The following is a 19,879-nucleotide window of genomic DNA, read 5'->3' as shown; positions in this document are numbered from 1 at the left end:
TATTCCTGCCTGTCGTACGAGGCGACTAAAAGGGGTCTCACATGTTTTGGCGTTTATGTGAGGGTCCCGTGTAGGGTTTTACTTCCATTCTTCAAAATTTACCGAAGAGTGAGCCAATTGGGGAAGGGCGCCTTACATAGTGCATCGTGCGCTGAGACCTTCCGCATCATTCATTGACGTGGATCTGAACTTTCGCTCACTCTCCAGCTCTTGGGCGATGTCACTCTCCTGGGTGCATTTCGCTCCAGCCACTATGTAGTATCGTTTTCTGCGTTGACGACGATAATGGATTTCTTTGCTTGTTTGCACCTAATATCCAACACGGTAACTGGTACATTGTGGTTGGCCCGCCATGACCCTGTTGGTTGTAGCCCCGACTACACAGGGATCGCTCTGCTGATGCTTGCCCCATAAAATCCCCATGTATGCCAAGGAGCTGTGGCTGGGTAGTACCCATAGGCACGGCCCCTGGTGGTCAGAGTGGGTGGCATCAAGGCAGATGACACGCCATGAAGCGTAGTAAATCATCTCTTGTTGGTGGTCCACCACCAGCAGTCCAAGCAATCGAGGCCTAACTTAAGTGCAAGGAAATAAGACCTCAAATCGTTCCCCTCCCTGGGCACACCATGGGAGGAACGCGAGGCTAAGGATGCCAGCGAAGCTTATTCACTCCAGTACCTTGTATGTACGAGAGTTGATGGGGAATATTTCATCTCAATGAAGCCTCAGTTTTTTATGGAACATTTAGAGGGCAAGTTTGGGGAGTTGGAGGGCTTGTCCAAAATGTGCCGTGGGTCAGTCTTGATAAAAACAGTATCCTCGGCCAAGTCACGGGCCTTACTCGCTTGTGACAAGCTGGGGATGTTTCTGTTTCCAGCACACCCCGTGAGGGCTTAAATATGGTCCAGGGTATTATATTCCACAGGGACCTTCTTTTACAGTCCAATGACAAGCTATGCACCAACTTAGAGTGACGAGGTGTTCATTTTGCCCAGTGCATCCATTGGGATCCGAGGGATAATCAGGTTGCCACTGGTGCCTTCATCTTGGCCTTTGAGGGTGACACATTATCTGAAAAAGTCAAGGTGATGGTTTATCGCTGTGATGTGAAACCATATATCCCTCCCCCAATGCGGTGCTTTAAGTGCTGGAAGTTTGGCCTTATGTCTTCCTGCTGTACTTCCAGCATCACCTGTTGAGATTGTGGATGCTCTTCACATCCCAATACTCCATGTTCCCTGCCTCCCATCTGTGTTAACTGCGGAGAGCACTATTCCCCTTGCTTACCAGGCTGTAGGATTCTACTGAAAGAAAGGAAAATAATGGAATACAAGACAGTGGACCGACTGATCTATATAGAGTCTTAGAGAAAGTAAGAGAGGCTACATCCTGTGTGTATGACATCCACTTATGCTGCCGCTACGACAACAGCTGTAGCACATTCCGTTCTGTCACATACAGTTGGCTCTCAGAGCTGTCAGACTCCATCTGCCCCCTTGATGGTGAGCCGCCACCCCCCTCCCCCCCCTCCAAATGATCAGTGACATCAGTCCGCACTTCTCAGCTGGAGAAGCATGCATCTTCTTCAACTCCTCTCGCTTAGAAGGGGTCCCTTGGGTTACTCCCTTCCCACATTCCTACCAGCAGCAAAGTAGACACCCGCCAGTGGCTGAAGCAACCACAGGTAGCTGGTCGTAGGGCTTCACTGTCCTACTCAGTCCCTGAGACTGACTCAGTGAAGCCCTCCCAGCCAGAAAAGCCAAAGGAGCAGTGTGAGAAAATCAAAAAGAAGAAGACCCCCAAGAACCAAGACTTTGCGGTGGCACCCATACCACTGCTCCCTACAAGCTCTGAGTCTGAGGATGAAGTGGAGATTCTGGCATCCGCTGAGGACCTAGATCTCTCTGGACCCTCAGACACAGTGGATGTCTATTGCACAGGTACTCAATCAGTGGCAGCAGGTGACCTTGAGGTGTAAACTGCCTCATTGAGCGTTTCATGTCTTCCCTGCCTCACTATAATGTCATCCCCCAGTGGAATTGCTGCGGTTACTTCTACCACCTGGCTGAGCTACAGCAGTTGTTAAGCTTTACACATGCTTTCTGCATTGTCATCCAGGGAACCTGGTTCCCAGAAATGCGGACCCCTGCCCTTCAGGGCTACAGGGAATATTACAAGAACATTAGCGAATATAATAGAGTCAGTTGGAGTTTGCGTCTATGTCCTGAACTCGGTGTGTAGTGAAACTGTGCCCTTCAAACTCCTCTTGAAGCTGAGGTTGTCAGGATATGGCTGACGCAGGAAATACGTGTCGGCAACATATATCTCCCTCCAGATGGTGCAATACCACTGAACATATTGGCTGCACAGATTGATCAACTCCCTAAAACTTTCCTACTTTTGGGAGATTTTAACACCCATAATCCCTTGTGGGGTTGCACCATGCTTACTGGCCGAGGTAGAGATGTTGAAAATTTACTGTCCCAACTCGACCTCTGCATCTTAAATACAGGTGTCCCCCCCCTCCCCCCCCCAACCCCCACACTTTTCAGTGTGGCACATGGCATATATTCAGCTATTGATCTCTCAGTTTGCAGTCCTGGCCTTCTCGCATCTACCCATTGGAGAGCACATGACGACCTGTGTGGTAGTGACCACGTCCCCATCTTCCTGTCACTCCCCCAATTTTATGTCCACTAATGCATAGCGAGCTGGGCTTTCAACAAGGCAGACTGGGAAGCCTTCACCTCTGCTGTCATCATTGAATCTCCCCCCACATGGTAACATCGATGTGATGGTTGAGCAGGTGACTACAACAATTATTTCTTCAGCAGAATCGTGATCCCTTGTTTTTAGGGTGGGGTGTCCCTGGCGAAAGTCAGTACCTTGGTGGTTGGCAGAAGTTGCTGAGGCAATTAAGAGCATCGGCAATCTCTACAGTGACATAAGCGGCACCCTTACCTTGAGCACCTAATAGCCTTTAAACAGCTCTGTACCCGCATTCACCAGCTTATAAAAATATGGAAACAGGAGTGTTGGGAGAGCTTTGTCTCGACCATTGGGTGCCATACTTCACCTGCCCAAGTCTGGATGAAGATCAGACGTGTTTTTGTGTACCAGACCCCAACAGGTATCACTGGCAGTAACACCAATGGCATGTTATCTACCAGTGCATACGTAATTGCCGAGCACTTTGCTGAACACTATGCTCAAGTGTCTGCATCAGAGAATTATCCCCAGCCTTTCACACTCTGAAACAGCGGATGGAAGGGAAAGTCCTCTCATTCACTACACGCCACAGTGAACCTTATAACACCTCATTTACAGAGTGGGGCTTCTCAGTGCCCTTGCACATTGCCCCGACGCAGCTCCTGGGCCGGATCGGATCCACTGTCAGATGATAAAACATCTCTCGTCTGACTACAAGCGACATCTGCTCGTCATCTTCAAACAGATCTGGTGTAATGTCTTCTTTCCATCACAATGGCAGGAGAACACCATCACACCAGTGCCCAAACCCAGCAAAAGCCCACTTGATGTGGATAGCTATTGGCACATCAGTCTCACCAATGTTCTTTGTAAGCTGCTAGACTGTATGGTGTGTATGTGGTTGGGTTGTATCCTGGAGTCACATGGCCTACTGGCTCCATACCAGGGCATTTCCGCCAGGGTAGTCTACCTCTGATAATCTTGTGTCCCTCGAGTCTGCCATCCGAAAAGCGTTTTCCAGATGCCATCACCTTGTTGCCATCTTTTTTGATTTACAAAAAGCTTAGGACATGACCTCGCAACATCGTATCCTTGCCACATTGTATGAGTGGGGGTCTCCAGGTCCTGCTCCTGATTTTTATCTGAAATTTCCTGTCACTCTGTACTTTCCATGTCCAGGTTGGTGCCTCCCATAGTTCCCCCCATAGCCAGGAGTATGGGGTCCTGCAGGGCTCTGTATTGAGTGTACCTCAATTTTTAGTGGCAATTAATGGCCTAGCAGCAGCTGTAGGGCCATCTGTCTCACCTTCTCTGCATGCAGACAACTTCTGCATTTCGTACTGCTGCTCCAGTACTAGTGTTGCTGAGCGGTGCCTACAGGGAGCCATCCACAAGGTGCAATCATGGGCTCTAGTCGACGGCTTCCAGTTTTCAGTCACAAAGTCTTGTGTTATGCATCGTACCATTCATCTGGAACCAGAACTTTATCTTAATGATGATAAACTCACTGTAGTTGAGACAGATCGATTCTTAGGACTGGTTTTCGATGCCTGATTGACTTGGCTTCCTCACATTCGTCAGCTTATGTGGAAGTGCTGGCAGCACCTCAATGCCGTCCACTGCCTGAGCAACACCAACTGGGGTGTGGATCACTCTACACTGCTGCAGCTCTAGAGAGCCTTTGTTCAATCCCACCTTGACTATGGGAGTCTGGTTTATGGTTCAGCGGCGCCCTCAGCGTTGTGTTTACTGGACCTAGTGCACCACTAGTGACGAGTGTTTTTAGGATGAGTCTGGTGACCAGAGTCCCTCCATTGAAGGTTAGGCGTGCACAACTGCTCACTAGTTATGTTGCACATGTTTGTAGTTCTCTGCACAACCGAATTACAATCTCTTTTTTCCACCCATGGCGGTTCATCTCCTGCATTGGTGGCCCAGGTCAGGGCTTACAATTGCAGTTCGCGTCCAATCCCTTCTATCCAAACTGGAGTCCATGGCTTTACCACCTATACTCAAGGTCCACTTACATACACCTCCATGGTGTACACCTAGGCTGCGGCTTCATCTGGACTTTCCACATGGCTCTCCACTGTCACTTCCTCTTGATTCTTGACATGTGCTGGGGCCATTAAGTGGTTTACACAGATGACTCGACGGCTGATGGTCACGATGGCTTTGCATATGCCCATGAAGGATGTATTGAACAGCATTCTTTGCCTAGTGGCTGCAGTGTTTTCACTGCAGAGCTGGTGGCTATATCTCATGCTCTTGAGCACATCCGTTCATGCCCTCGGGAGTTGTTTCTTCTGTGTACTGACTTCTTGAGTAGCCTACAAGCTATTGACCAGTGCTACCCTCGTCGTCCTTTGGTAGTGACCATCCAGGCGTCCACCTGTGCACAGTAATGGTCCAGTCGTTCAGTGGTGTTTGTCTGGACCCCAGGTCATGTCGCAATTCCAGGCAACTAACTTGCCGACAGGCTACACGGAAACCACTTATGGAGATCGGCATTCCAATAACAGACCTGCTTTTGTTTTTATGCCACAAGGTTTTCCAGCTTTTGGAGATGGAATGGTACAGTCTCAGTATGCACAATGAACTGTGTGCGATTAAGGAGACTATGAATGTGTGGCTGTCCTCCATGCGGGCCTCTCGCAGGGGCTCTGTGGTTCTCTGCCGGCTCCGCATTGGCCATGCTTGAACACCCCATGGCTACTTCCTGCAACGTGAAGACCCATCTCAGTGTTGGTGCAGCACCTGGCTGACAGTGGACCATATCTTGTTGAGCTGTAGTTCTTTGGCTGCCCTGCAATGGAATCTTCAGTTACCGGGCTCATTACCATTAATTTTAGCTCACAACGCATCGACTAAGGTTTTACGTTTTATATGTGAGGGTGGGTTTTATCATTCTATCTAAGTTGTAGCACTTGCGTTTTGTCTATTTGTGTTCTCCACGCTAGTGATTTTAGGCTCGGCTGGCTTATTCTTTTTATTCTTGTGGTCGGCCAGCCCTGGTCATCTGCTCTCTTGATTTTATCCCTTCTATCTGTTTCTTGCACCTCTCTGTGGTTTTCTTGTCCAATTATGTCCATTCTAGTGTTTGTTGTCCTGTCGTTCTTGTGGTGTTTCCTTTCTTCCAGCTTTGCTTTAGTGTCTTTTTTTTGTTTTACTCCCACCCTTGTGGAGCTATTTTTATCAGTTCGAGGGACTGATGACCTAGCAATTTGGGCCCTCCCCCCTTTTAAACCAACCAACCATCTCCCTAGTGTTCAGTCAAACAATGTACTGTCTCTAAATCATTGTCCTCCTCAAACTTCTATGAAGGATTATTAATCTTCGAAACGGTTCTTGGCAAACTCAATTTTTTCATCATACTCATTCTTCAGCATTAATGCATTAATAAAATTTAGATTTACCTATCCAATCTTTCACACACTGTTGACATTCATCCTTTTATGTCCAGTCATCTCTAAAAAGTACTGTCTAGTGTAATTTGACCTCCATCTTCCATTAACAGATATGTCTGTAATTCTTTCTCCTCATACCTTCCTCATACCTACCATTAACAACAACATTTAACAAATCCTCACATGTATTGGCCTCCATAGTCCACAATATCACTTTGTGCATTCTCTGGCAGCTCCAAAACATCAACATTACAGGTAACTGTGACACTGTGCACATTGTTGCTACAGTTATTGCTGATCTCCTTACCAAACACTTCATAATTATTACCCACAGAAACAGCCTTGCATGTTTCCACTATTACATCATTAACATCTTTGTTGTTGCTGATCACGTTATTAGTATTATTATCACACACATTATCATTTACATGAGTTTCCTCCACATTACACATACACATATTTATATTATCAAACACAGCAAATGCCAATACTACTTCAGTTGCAATCCTCCTTAGATTCAACCTGTTCAAATAATTTTTGACCATAAAAATCATTATTCATGTCACCATTTTCACTTCTGTTATCTTTGTCCATATTTTGCCTGCTGTTATATTTGTTTGCACAATGCCACAGCAATGTGTTACCTAGATAGTTGTCCATGGAACATATATTAATGTCTTGTTTCCCATCCACCATCAAACCCTTTATTTTCATTTCTGGTCCATTCCCTTGTCAATTCCATATCCTGTCGCAGACCTCTGATGCAACCCAACGTAGTTTTTTGATTGATTGCCAGGCATTTCTCCCTTCTGAGGATAATAACAGTTTGCTACAATCTGTATTTCCCTCTCCATAAGATTTTGGGTGTTTTGTTGACTGAATTGTCATGCTATTTTCCTGGATATGACATTGGTTTCTGTTATCAGGAAACTGCTGATGCTCTCTGTTAATTTGGTCACGGTGTCCATGATAGCTATAATAGTTCGCAACTCATCCTCCATTTCCTTCAGTTACGTGTAAATTACATTTTCATTCCTGGCGGCGCAAATGGTTTCTCCCAGCATCTCTACATCTTGGGCCTGTTGCCCTTATGTTTCTTTAAACTGTGAAATTGCTGGGGCTCATGCACGATAGGAAACTCTTTTGGTCCTCCCATGTGTGTTACCTGGCAGCTCTCTGTACACCATCCCTCAGTGTCCTGTGTGTCCTCAATGGCCCTTCCTGGGGTGCCCATTGAACCACCCTCCTCCGTTTGTACCGGTCACTCGTGCATTCAAAACTTGACTGTGGGTGCTTCGTTTCTGCATCTGGACGCCCATCCCTCTTATGCCATTTCAAGACTATCCACCATCATGGCATCCGTTGGACCAAAGGCACCTTTTACACTGCTCAACTACCACTGTCCAACTGCCATGACTTTCTCCTCCGCAGATATGCATGCTTTTTGTCTACCATGTGTGGCCACCCCTCCTATGCCGCCTCCTTTGATAATTCCTTTGTTCATGAGCATGGGGCTCATCCCTCTTCTCTATTACCTCCCGGAGTCTGCTTTCAGCACTTCTTATGGCGGCTTCACTTCGCACTACCTGCAACTTTCCCAGTGGGTGTGAGCCCTTCACTACCTTGGCTTTGTGATGCTGCCCATGTTAACCTTGGCCTTCATTCGCTTCCTAAGGACACTACTCCAGCCTCGGTCTATCGCCTCCTGTTTCACAACCTTCATATGGAACTTCACGATAGTACCTTTGTATTAACTGATGGCTCTCGGACTGACTGTGGAGTCGGATGTGCCTTTGTCATTGGCACCTGTGTCTTTCAATATCAGATTCCGGCACACTGCTCAGTATTTACTGCCGAGCCCTTCGCCTTGTATCAGGCCACGGAGTATATCTGGCGACACAGCCTTTCCAATTGTGTCCTCTGCTCAGACTCAGTGCCCTCTAAAGTGTATGTACACTGTAAACTGCTCATCCCTTTATGCAGCGGGTCCAGGAAAACTGTCACATGCTCATCTTGGTGGAGCCAGTGTCGTGTTTCTGTGGGTTATGGTCATGTTGGGCTGCCAGGAAACGAGGCTGCGGATGGTGCTGCCAAGGCAGCAGTCCTTGTACCTCAGCCCACGAGTACTTGTATTCCCTCTGATGATATCTCCGTTGCTGTCTGTCATGAAGTGGTGTCCCTTTGGCATCACCAATGGTCCTCCCTTCACAGGAATAAGTTTCAGCTTATTAAGCCTCTCCCTGTGTGTTGGACAACCTCCTCTCTGCCCTCCTGCTGGGAGGAGATTATTTTGGCTTGGCTGCATATTGGGTGCTGCCTTTTTAGCCATCGTCATTTGCTATGTGGCTCTACCCCACCATTTTCTACACATTGCATTCAAATTTTAACTGCCTGCTACTTCCTGCTGGAGTGCCTGTTTTTTAACCATTTATGTTCCAGCTTGGGTTTGCTGTTTGATTTGTCAGCCGTTTTAGGGACTGACACATGGACTGTCGACCGCGTTTTACTTTTTATCTGCTGAAGCAATATGGCAAATGCCATTTAATTTTTAGTTAAGGTGTTTTTTAGCCCCTTTTTCCATGTGCCTGTTTTAAGCTGTCTCCTATTCTGTCCATTGGGACTGAGGTATAGTTATTTAACTTCTCTCTGTGTTCATGTTCTATAGTTTTGACTTGGGTGTGTATGACCCCAATTGTTTTCTGCACCCTAAAGCAAAACATAACAAAAACCTTTTCATTGCCCCTTCTGTTTGTTGCTAACTATGGCATTTAGCATAAAGCCTGGTCCAACTTTTTCACGTATTCCAAGAACAAGTTAACTGAGTCCACAGCTCGTGGTGTAGTGGCTAGCATTGCTGCCTCTCGATCATGGGATCCTCTGTTTGATTTCCGGCCGGGATGTGGATTTTCTCTGCCCAGGGACTGGGTGTTTGTGTTGTCCTCATCATTTCATCATCATCTGGGAAAGTAACAAGGCTGGACAGTGTAAAATAATTTGTACAGTTACTGATAACCACGCTGTTCAGCACCCCACAAACTGGTGGTGGTGGTGGTGGTGGTGGTGGTGATGATCAGTACGACTGTGAATTAAATCCCACTGCAGTGATTCAGGTAAATGTCTTTTTAGAGTGCAAATTATGTTTAACGTTTCCAAGGTTTTATCATGGTGTACTTGTGGAATTCATTCTGGTAGAAAAGACGCGATGTCATCTTGCCACTTCTGTACAGGGGCTCATTCGAAACTTCATTTTGTAAGCTAATGTGATTGGTATCACTACAATATTTACTGAGTTAACTCTTCTAGAAAATGCTATAACTTGCAAAAGCATTAGTTTTGGTTTGAGCAAGTTCATGCAGAATCCTTTGATAGACTCTTTGCAAGTTTATTTTTTGTTTGACATCACCATGACAAAATAATCCCTAGAGAATTGTAAGAAATCAACAGGGTGGTACCTGTTGTCACCTGAAATTGGTTTCAAAACAGGTCTCTGCATGATAAGATGAATATAAGCCATTCAAGTTTTACTATTTCCAGCAATTTCAAGGTGACTGGCAACAGCTGTTAACTTGGTATCAAAACTTTCAGATTTAGTTTTCAGCACACGTTTTAATTGCGATTTGATAGCTATAATGTTGCTGCTGAGCTTGTCCAGTGCAGATTTTTCTTCATTCTCCCCATTGTCACACTGCCACTGTTGTTGTTGTTGTTGTTGTTGTTGTTGTTGAGGCCTTGAGTCCAGGGACTGATTTGATGCAGCCCTCCACGCTATTCTATCCTGCGCAAGCTTCTTCATGTCCAAGTTACTACTGCACTCTACATCTTTCTGAATCTGCTTAGTGTATTCATCTCTTGGTCTCCCTCTATGATATTTACCCTCCACGCTGCCCTCCAGTACTAAATTGGTGATTACCTCCTCCTCATTAGTTATGTGATCTACCCATCTAATCTTCAGCATTCTTCTGCAGCACCACATTTTGAAAGCTTCTATTCTCTTCTTGTCTAAACTAGTTATAATCCATCCATACATGGCTACACTCCATACAAACACTTTCAGGAAAGACTTACTGACACTTAACTCTATACACTATGTTAACAAATTTCTCTTCTTCAGAAACGCTTTTCTTGCCATTGCCAGTCTACATTTTATATCCTCTATACTTTGGCCATCATCAGTGAGTTTGCTCCCTAAATAGCAAAACTCCTTTACTACTTTAAGTGTCTCATTTTGTAATCCAATTCCTCAAGCATCATGTGAGTCAATTAGACTACATTCCGTTATCCTCATTTTGCTTTTGTTGATGTTCATCTTATATCCTCCTTTGAAGACACTGTCCATTCTGTTCAAATGCTTTTCCAGGTCCTTTGGTGTCTCTGAAGCAATTACAATGTCAACGACAAATCTCAAAGTTTTTATTTCTTCTCCCTGGATTTTAATTCCTACTCCAAATTTCTCTGTAGTTTGCTTTATTGCTTGCTCGACTTACAAAATTGCCACCCCAGGTCATGATTCATGCTGCTGTCAATTATGTTGAATTTCTCATTTAACCCCAAGACTTATTTTCACATTTCGAGTCCATATTCCTGAATTTATTTCCAAACTTTGAATTCATATTTCCAAACTGGCAATTTAAATTTTGCATTTTGTGTTCATATTATGAGATGCCATGGATACTGTTATGCCCACACCACTCCTAGGTCTTACTGGCTCACTAGCTCCCAGCTCAGAACCAGTCTCAGTTGAAATCTTCTCTTCATTTCTCTAGATCTTTTATAGAACTTCTGTGTCTCATTATTATCCTTAATTTCATCAAAGTATTTGATGTTCCTCATTTCATACTGCATTTCCTTCATCCTACATAACGTATCTGCTCTTTTTCTGTTCTCTTTTTTTTCAGTATCTCCCAGTTAGTTTCCACATCCCCTTCATTCCACGTGCTCTCTTGTCTCGATAATCTTTTCTAATTTCTTTTTGTATTCTTCCTGATTTTCTTTAATTTGGATACTTTCTGTGCTATCTTTCACTTTTCCCTTTCTCTTTTTGTTTCTTGCCATATTTATCTTCTGTCTGTATACCTAATTCTGTCTCTCCATTTGCCCTTCTACAGCTACTGACTTCCATGATGCCCGATATGTGGCATTTATCTAATTACATAGTCTGTCTGGTTTCTTGCAACTCCGTTTCGCAATGCCCATGTGCACTTCTCAATATCTTTCCTTGGAAGCCAAGTGTTTTTCATTATCTCCTTTCCATTGGCGAATTCTATCAGTGTCAGTCTATTATCATTATTTACTTCACACAGGCTTTCTTTTCGTATTATTTTTCTATACACTTCTTCTTTTCCTATTTTTGCATTCTGATCCCCAAGGATAATTTTTGCATCATGCCTTTGAACTTTCCTGATTTTTTTTTTTTTTCTCCCGGTTTGGAGTAAAATACACTCTGCTCACCTCCATCTACCGAGCGGGGTGGCACAGTGGTTAGACACTGGACTCACATTCGGGAGGCCGACGGTTCAATCCCGCGTCCGGCCATCTTGATTTAGATTTTCCGTGATTTCCCTAAATCACTCCAGGCAAATGCCGGGATGGTTCCTCTGAAAGGGCACGGCCGACTTCCTTCCCAATCCTTCCCTAATCCGTTGAGACCGATGACCACACAGTCTGGTCTCCTTCCCCAAAACCAACCAACCATCACCTCCATCTGATTCCTCCATAGGGGCATAGGCACACATCATCGTAACATTGAAAGATTTTGCCCTAACTCTCAAAGAACACAACTTATCATCAATTACTTTGAAACTAATTATATTTACCTTCATTGAGCTGTGTATGAGAAATCCAGAAACATAATGTCCTGTTTCCCCTTCACTGTACATCAGTATGTGTTTCCCTGATGCAATCACTCCCAGTCCTTTCCACTGTAATTCTTGTAGTGCAGTTATTTTCTCTCTATATCTATTCATTTTTCCTCTAATTTCTTACAATTTTGCTAGATCCCTTAAATGTCCTTACGTTCCAGGTAGCTATCATGATATTGATTTTCCCTCTCATTAAAATGTTCTTTGCTTTGTCATCATATTGTAAATCATATACTTCCGAGGCAGAGGTCTGGTATCCACAACAATTCCAGGCCTAGAGAGAGGAGCCAGATGAAGCATGTCTCACATGGGGCAGGGGCTGGAGCGCTATGGGCAAAGGGAAGCCATCTTCCCTAGGTGAGTAAACCACAAGGGAAAATCCTGGTCCTCCAGTTTGGGGGTTGGGCGTGGGGCCTTATAACCACACCTTGTAAAATGAAATTGTTGCAGATACCACACATTGAGTTGTTAAGTAAATTGATGTAACTGGAGTTAATTTTATCAAATGAGCTAGGTGACCCAAGAAATGCCTTTGAAAATCAATTATTTGCAGTCTCAGAAATTCCCTCCCAATTCACAGATAATTCCACAATGTGTATCAACACGTTTCCCTATATGAATTGTAAAGCTGCTCTCTGGTCTCACTCGCAGAAAAATTCTAAGTTGCAATACGAACTGGACTCTTGAAATGATAGAAGTCTGAACACTAACTCTATGCAGCCACTCCCACATACGTAATTTCTTTTAGCTTGCATGCTATTGGCTGCCGCTATCATATCTTCCCTACCATGCAACTTGTCTTAAGGAGATCCATTACATGACAGTTTGATACAATTTTTGGTCCAATTGGCCAACTCTTCATAAAAAGAAAATAACCAATTATTGATAATATAATGTAAATGGATAGATAAAAAATTTGCCAAAAGTCACCCAAAACCCCAGGTCAGGGGAGACTTATCGGACGGAATGAGAAGGAAAGAAGGAAGCGTTCTGGGTGATTTTTCTGAACTGTACCCCTTTCCCTAAACTTCTCCAGTCCTTCTCCTTCACCCCTCTTCCTTCCCCTTGAACTCTCCTGCCGGGAAAAGGAGCCACAGGCTCTGAAAGCTTGTAAAAGTTAAATCCTTTCATGTGTGTGTTCCCCTGCCGCTGCTTGTTGAGTAGATTTTTTTATCTGTCGATTTACATTACTTCATAAAAAGTGTTTCATAATAAAAAATCCCCCAGGGGGCTCACCACTCTTTGGCGGGTTCATGCTTGGCTACCATGGGGCACCAGCCCTTGTAGCATTTTTTCCCTTCTGTGCTGCATTTCTATCCTCTTGCTATTCTTTTTCCCCTCCCTTTAGGAACATGTCTGGGGTATTATTGGGAATGTTCTGCACTCTGTCGCTGATGAGCGAACTGTCTCACCTTTGTTTTTCACTCCCTTTTCTTTTCTTGGTTTCCCTTCTCCTCTCATTCCTCCGCTTCAGCATTTTAGGTGCCTCTTTTTCTTCTTCTTCCTCCTCCCTGTGTGCTCCTGAAAGCTGGCCCACACATCTGACACATAACAGGTGACTGGGTAATGCGTAATTCCCAGCCCTGGGTCAGCAGGTAGGGTTTGCATGTACCCCCTGGTACAGTACAGGCCCAGGGAAGAGTGATTGCCTGAGCAATAACCTTCCCAAATTGCCGATTGGTCCTTCTGTCAGGTGTTCAGGAGGTGTGACCTGAGGTGTGAACAATCACCTAAGGCGGTTGCGCCCCCTTGTGAAGGGGGCACCTGGTTGGAAGGAGCATGCCATCGGAGACGCTTGCAATCGTGGGATATTTCCTCGCAATGAGTCAATAATCTTCCCATTCAGCATCTACAATATGTATACGTAATGAGGCTAATGATTCAAAGACCCTTCCTGATGCACCACAGTTCCTCGTGGTCTCACATACTGAAGACGGTCAGTCCTTCACAGTGGAAAATCCGTTTATTATTCAGAAAGGTGTAGATGCAATTGCTGGCCCTGTAAAATCCTGCCCTTATTTACAGAATGGCTCTTTGATTTTGGAGACCACTTACGATTCTCAAGCACAACTGCTGCTTGCTGCCTCACTTCTCTGTGGTTACCGTGTTTGTGTCGAGGCCCACAGAACTTTAAATTCTTCCTGTGGTGTAATTTACACCAGGCTGTTCAACAATCTACCCAAGGCTGAAATCCATTCTTACCTCTGATCAGGATGTCATTGCTGTCCATCATGTAATGAAAAAGTTAGATTCCTCCTTACTGCCCACTCACGCTGTCTTTTTCACCTTTGATAGAGTGGTGCTTCTGTCCAAGCTCAAAGCAGGCTATGAAATTATCACCTTCTGACCATACATTCTGAACCCGATGCGCTGTTACCAGTGTCATCGTTTCAACCACACTAGAACGTCTTGTTGACACCCAGCCACATGTGTCACCTGTGGTAGGGAACTGTACAAGGGCGATTGTCCACCTCCTCCTCCCCACTGTATCGACTGCAACAGCGGCCATTCTGCCTCCTCTCAAAGGCAAACAGTCTTCTACTTCGCCACCTTGAATATCCTCTTCGATGGTGTTGCCACTTGGTGCCTTAGCCTGGCCAGCCTCGGTGTGCACCAACAACTGTTTTTCAGTGTTGGACTCCACAGACTGACCGCATAAGCAAGCCGATGCTTCTGTGAAGCCCATGGAACAGAATCATCCTGCTTCTGTGATCTGTGGTGGTGTCTCTTCCCCAGCTGTCTCTCGGCAGCCACCGAGGTGACACCCCTACATCTCTTCATCCTCATGACTCTCCTCCAATGGAATGTTCATGGCCATTGGTCCCACAAAGAGGATTTATGGCTGCTTTTAGCGTCACAGCATCCCCTTGTCCTCACCCTTCAGGAAACGAAATATTACCCCCACAATCGCATTGAGCTTTCACATTTTTTGCTGATTCATTTTGATATTCCCCCTGAGGTCAGCATTCTATCTCGTGGAGGCGCCATGCTGCTCATATGGGATGACATTCATAGTCAATCCACCTCCTGACTACCTATGTTCAAGCTGTTGCAGTTCACCTTTACCTTCCCCACCTGACTTTTTCCCTTCTGTACCATATACGTCCCTCCATCATTCGCTGTCCTTCCACTTATTGGGCAGCTACCTCCCCCGTTTTTGCTACTCGGTGACCTTAATGTGCATCATCTCGTTTGGGGTTCTCCCAGGACCTATCAGAGAGGGGCCCTCTCGGCTGACCACCTTAACCAACTTAACCTCTTCTGCCTTAACTCTGGAGCACCCACTTTCCTTTCCGGCTCCTCACACATTTATTCCCATGTGGACCTCTCCTTGTGCACTGCCCAGCTTGCCCCTTGTCTTGAGTGGACAGTTCTTTCTGACACCTACTCGAGTGACAATTTTCCGTGTGCTATCCGTTTGCTTACTCCTACCCCATCTGCATGTATGCCTAAATGGCAGCTTCCTAAGGCTGACTGGCAGCTTTACTCCTTCCTGGCAACCTTTGAAGAATGAGATTTCCCCAGTTGTGATGACCATGTCAAATATCTCACAAATGTTATCCTTACTGCTGCAGAACGTTCCATCCTTCGCACTTCATCTTTACCACGTCGTGTACCAATCCCTTGGTGGACTGAGGCATGCCGCGATGCAATTCGTGCACAGAGATGTGCTCTCTGTGGTTTTAACCACCACCCTATGGAGGCAAACTGTATTCATTGTAAACAGATGTATGCAAAGTGTCATTGCATTCTTCGGGATATCAAAAGAGCTAGCTGGATTTCATTCACTAGTTCTTTTAACAGTTCCACACCTTCCTCTGTCATGTCGACCAACCTCCTATGGCTCTCTGGAACCAAGATCCATTCCCCAATTTCTGGCCTGACAGTAGCTGACAATATCATCGTCGACCCTATTGCTATCTCCAACATCTTTTGTCACCATTTTGCAGAAGTTTCAAGCTCTTCCCACTATCACCCTGCCTTCCTCCATCAGAAACGAGTGGAGGACACTTGGTTCCTCCATCAGAAACAAGTGGAGGACGCTTGGTCAATACCCTTCTCTTCTCCGAATCGTGAGTGCTACAATGCCGCCTTTACTATGAGGGAGCTAGATCATGTTCTCAGTTCATCCCAATCCTCTGCCCCAGGGCCAGATGCCATCCACATTAAGATGTTGCAGCACCTTTATCTTGCGGGCAAGGACTTTCGGCTTAAGACATACAACTGCATCTGGGCAGAGGACACATTTCCTGGACGCTGGCGTGAAGCCACAGTCATACCCATACCTATGCCAGTAAGGACAAAAATCTTCCTTCTAGTTACCGCCCCCAACTCTCTTACCAGCTGCATTTGAAAGGTGATGGAACATAGGATTCGTGCCCAGCTGGTATGGTGGCTCGAGTCTCTCAATTTACTAACGAATGCACAGTGTGGATTTTGAGTGCGGTGTTCTGCAATTGACCGTCTTGTTACTTTGTCCACCCATGTCGTGAATGGTTTTCTGTGGAAGTCCCAGACTGTGGCCATGTTTTTCGATTTGGAGAAGGACCATGACGCCTGCTGGAGAACTGGTATCCTCTGTACACTTTACACGTGGGGCTTCCATGGGCACGTGCACTGTTTTCTTCGAGCATCTTTACAAGATCAAGTTTTCAAGGTGGTTGTGGGTTCTGCCTTGTCAGACACCTTTATCCAGGAAAATGGTGTCCCTCAGGGTTTCATCCTGAGCGTTGTCCTCTTCGCTATCGCCATTAACCCTATAATGGCCTGTCTCTTGCCGGGCATCTCCGGCTCTCTTTTTGTTGACTATTTTGCCTTCTATTGTAGTTCTCCCCAGACATGTCTCACTGAGTGGCATCTGTTTAGCGCTATCTTGATCGCCTTTACTCCTGGAGCATTGACAATGGCTTTTGCTTTTCCAATGACAAAACTGCATGTATGAATTTTTGGTGGCACAAATGGTTTCTCTCTCCATCTAGGGCCTGTTGCCCTTCCATTCATTGAAACCATGAAAGTCCTGGGACTCGTGCTCAATAGCCTACCCTGTATCTTACCTGGCAGCCCTCTGTATGCCGTCCCACAATATCCTGTGTGTCATCAATGGTCCTTTCTGGGGTGCTGATAGAACCACCCTTCTCCATTTGTACTGGTCCCTTGTCTGTTCAAAACTCCACTATGGGTGCTTTGTTTGTGTGTCTGCACGCCCATCCCTCTTATGCCGTCTCAACACTATCCTCTGTCATGGCATTTGTTCAGCCACGGGCGCCTTTTACACCAGCCCGGTTAAAAGTCTGTATACTGAAGCTGCTGAACTACCACTGTCTTACCGCGGTGCCTTTCTCCTCAGCAGGTGTGCATGCCATTTGTCTGTCATGCGTGGCTACCCCTCCTATGCCTCCTTCTTTGATAAATGCCTCGATCGTGAATATGGGGCTCGTCCCTCTTCTCTATGACCTCCTGGAGTTTGCTTTCGGCACTTCTTACGGCAGCTTCACTTCACACTACCTACAAATTTCCCAGTGGGTGTGAACCCTTCACCACCTTTTCTTTGTAAACCAGCCCATGTTAACCTTGGCCTTCATTCACTTTCTAAGGACATTACTCCAGCCTCGGTCTATTGCCTTCAGTTTCACAACCTTCGCAAGGAACTTTGTGATAGTACCTTTGTGTACGCTGATGGATCTCGGACTGACCATGGGGTCAAGTGTGCCTTCGTCACTGGCACCCGTGTCTTTTGATATCGGCTTCCGACACAATCCTCAGTATTTACAGCCAATCTCTTCACCCTGCATCACACCACGGAAAGCACATCCAGTGGCACAGGCTTTTCAATTGTCCCCTGCTCAGATTTATTCAGTGCCCTCCAAAGTCTATGTGCGCTGTACACTGTCCATCCCTTAGTGCAGTGGGTCCAGAAAAACTGTCACTTGCTCACTCTTGGTGGAGCCAGTGTCCTGTTTCTGTGGGTTCCTGGTCATGTTGGGCTGCCAGGAAATGAGGCAGCTGACACTGCTGCCAAGGCTGCAGTCCTCGTACCTCAGCCTGTGAGTACCTATATTCCTTCGAATGGTCTCTTCGTTGCTGTCTGTCAGGAGGTGGTGTTCCTTTGGCATCGCCAATGGTCCTCTCTTCACGGGAATAAGCTTCATCTTATTAAGAATCTCCCTGCGCATTGGATGACCTTCTGTCGGCCTTCCTGCTGGGAGGAGATTATTTTAATTCAGCTGCATATTGGGCACTGCCTTCTTAGCCATCATCATTTGCTATGTGGCACTACCCCACCACTGTGTACATATTGCTCCCAAATTTTAACTGTCCGCCACTTCCTGATGGACTGCCCCCCCTCCCCTCCCCCCCCCCCCCCCCTTTTATTTATTTTTTTGTCCGTTTACGTTCCAGCTTGGGTTTGCTGTCTGATTTATCAGCCGTTTTAGCAAAGACGCGTGGGATGTCAACCTCGTTTTACTTTGTATCTGCTGAAGCAATATGGCGGAGGCCATTTAATTTTTAATTTTGGACCTCCATTTCTGTATGGTGTCTTTTTTAGCCCTTTTTCCACATTCCTGCTTTTAGCTATCTTCTCTTCTGTCAATTAGGACTGATGTATAGTCATTTAACTCCTGTCTGTGTTCGTGTTCTTCTCTAGTTCTGACTTGGGCATTTTTGACCCCAGTTGTTTTTTTGCACACTAAAACAAAACAAAACAATAATAAAAAATGATCTCAAATAGTAGAAGGGTGGAGAAAAATTGTCACAATATTTTAATCATGGATAGCTGATGCCAGTAAAAACCAAAATTACTGATGTTGTGTAGGGGGACAACACTCCCCTGGACATACGTCTACACATGTGGTTGCAGCATGATGGAGTGCCCGCACATAAGTCATGCTGTGCGCGGATATTTAAATGAACTCTTCACTGGCCAAGTAATTGTTAGAGGTGCTTGTAGGAATTAATGGATCGCACTCAACGTGCTGGCAATCACATCAGGGCAATGCGAGGGATCTTCGAAATATTTTGGCAAAACACAGTTTGACGTTACCAAGCTTGTGTTGCATCAGTGTGTCCACAGTTTGAGCACCTGCTTTAAGTAAACAATGTCCTAGCTACAAAAAAGGCCCTTTTCAGGGCTGACACAATTTGTAAGAGACTTTCTCTATGTGAACTACCAGCTATTGATGATGGGTTTGTTCCGGTACGTCTTACCAGGAAACAACAGTGGATGTGTCGGTACCCTGGCAGATTTGTGCCCAGCCCCCCAGAGTAGAAGGCTGGTGTGCTACCACTGAGCGTGCAGGCCACCTTGGATACATGGCAATCTCCGGCAGGCAAAGTATTCTTGGTCATGCATTGTCCAGAGCATCCGGCAACAGGGCAATCTCGCAACCCATCGGTGTGCATGGTGCCATGTATCTGTAGTTTAAAAACTGTGTGTTGTTGACTTGCACAACATTAACAATTTTGGATCCTACTGGCATCAGGTATCCAGGGTTAAAATTTTGTGACCAGTTTTTCTCCACCCTGTATATTTAAAATGTGTAGCTTCTCATAAAATATTATGTTTACATGAACATTCTATTGACAACCTAAGATACAAGCAATCTGCACATTTTAAATATTAAGTAAGCATATGGAAGTTTTTAGCATGCTGTGGTATGTGCATTAAATGTTCATTAAGTATGATTTGGTGAAATTTCCACCTCAGTCACTTGTAATGAGAGTTCCATCAGTTCACCAGTGAAGCTGCATGTGTTAGGATGAATTAACTTAGCTGCCCCTGTACTTGCTTCAGCAATGAAGTATTTTTACTGCTCTAAATGGCATATCAGAACATGTTTGGTACAGTAGCTCCACTTCCAGCTTTCTTAACTGGGAAATAACCTTGGTCCCTTTTACACACATACA

At 45.5% G+C, this 19,879-nt stretch overlaps 1 protein-coding gene across 1 annotated transcript in view; it reads left to right on the top strand.

Annotated features, from left to right (window-relative positions):
• Positions 1-19,879, top strand: part of LOC126190780 (dnaJ homolog subfamily C member 13) — a 362,669-nt gene that overhangs the window by 299,096 nt on the left and 43,694 nt on the right. The window lies entirely within an intron of this gene.

Source organism: Schistocerca cancellata, chromosome 6 (genome assembly GCF_023864275.1).
Source record: "Schistocerca cancellata isolate TAMUIC-IGC-003103 chromosome 6, iqSchCanc2.1, whole genome shotgun sequence".
Classification (NCBI taxonomy): domain Eukaryota; kingdom Metazoa; phylum Arthropoda; class Insecta; order Orthoptera; family Acrididae; genus Schistocerca; species Schistocerca cancellata.
This window is presented reverse-complemented; position numbering and strand designations above follow the sequence as displayed.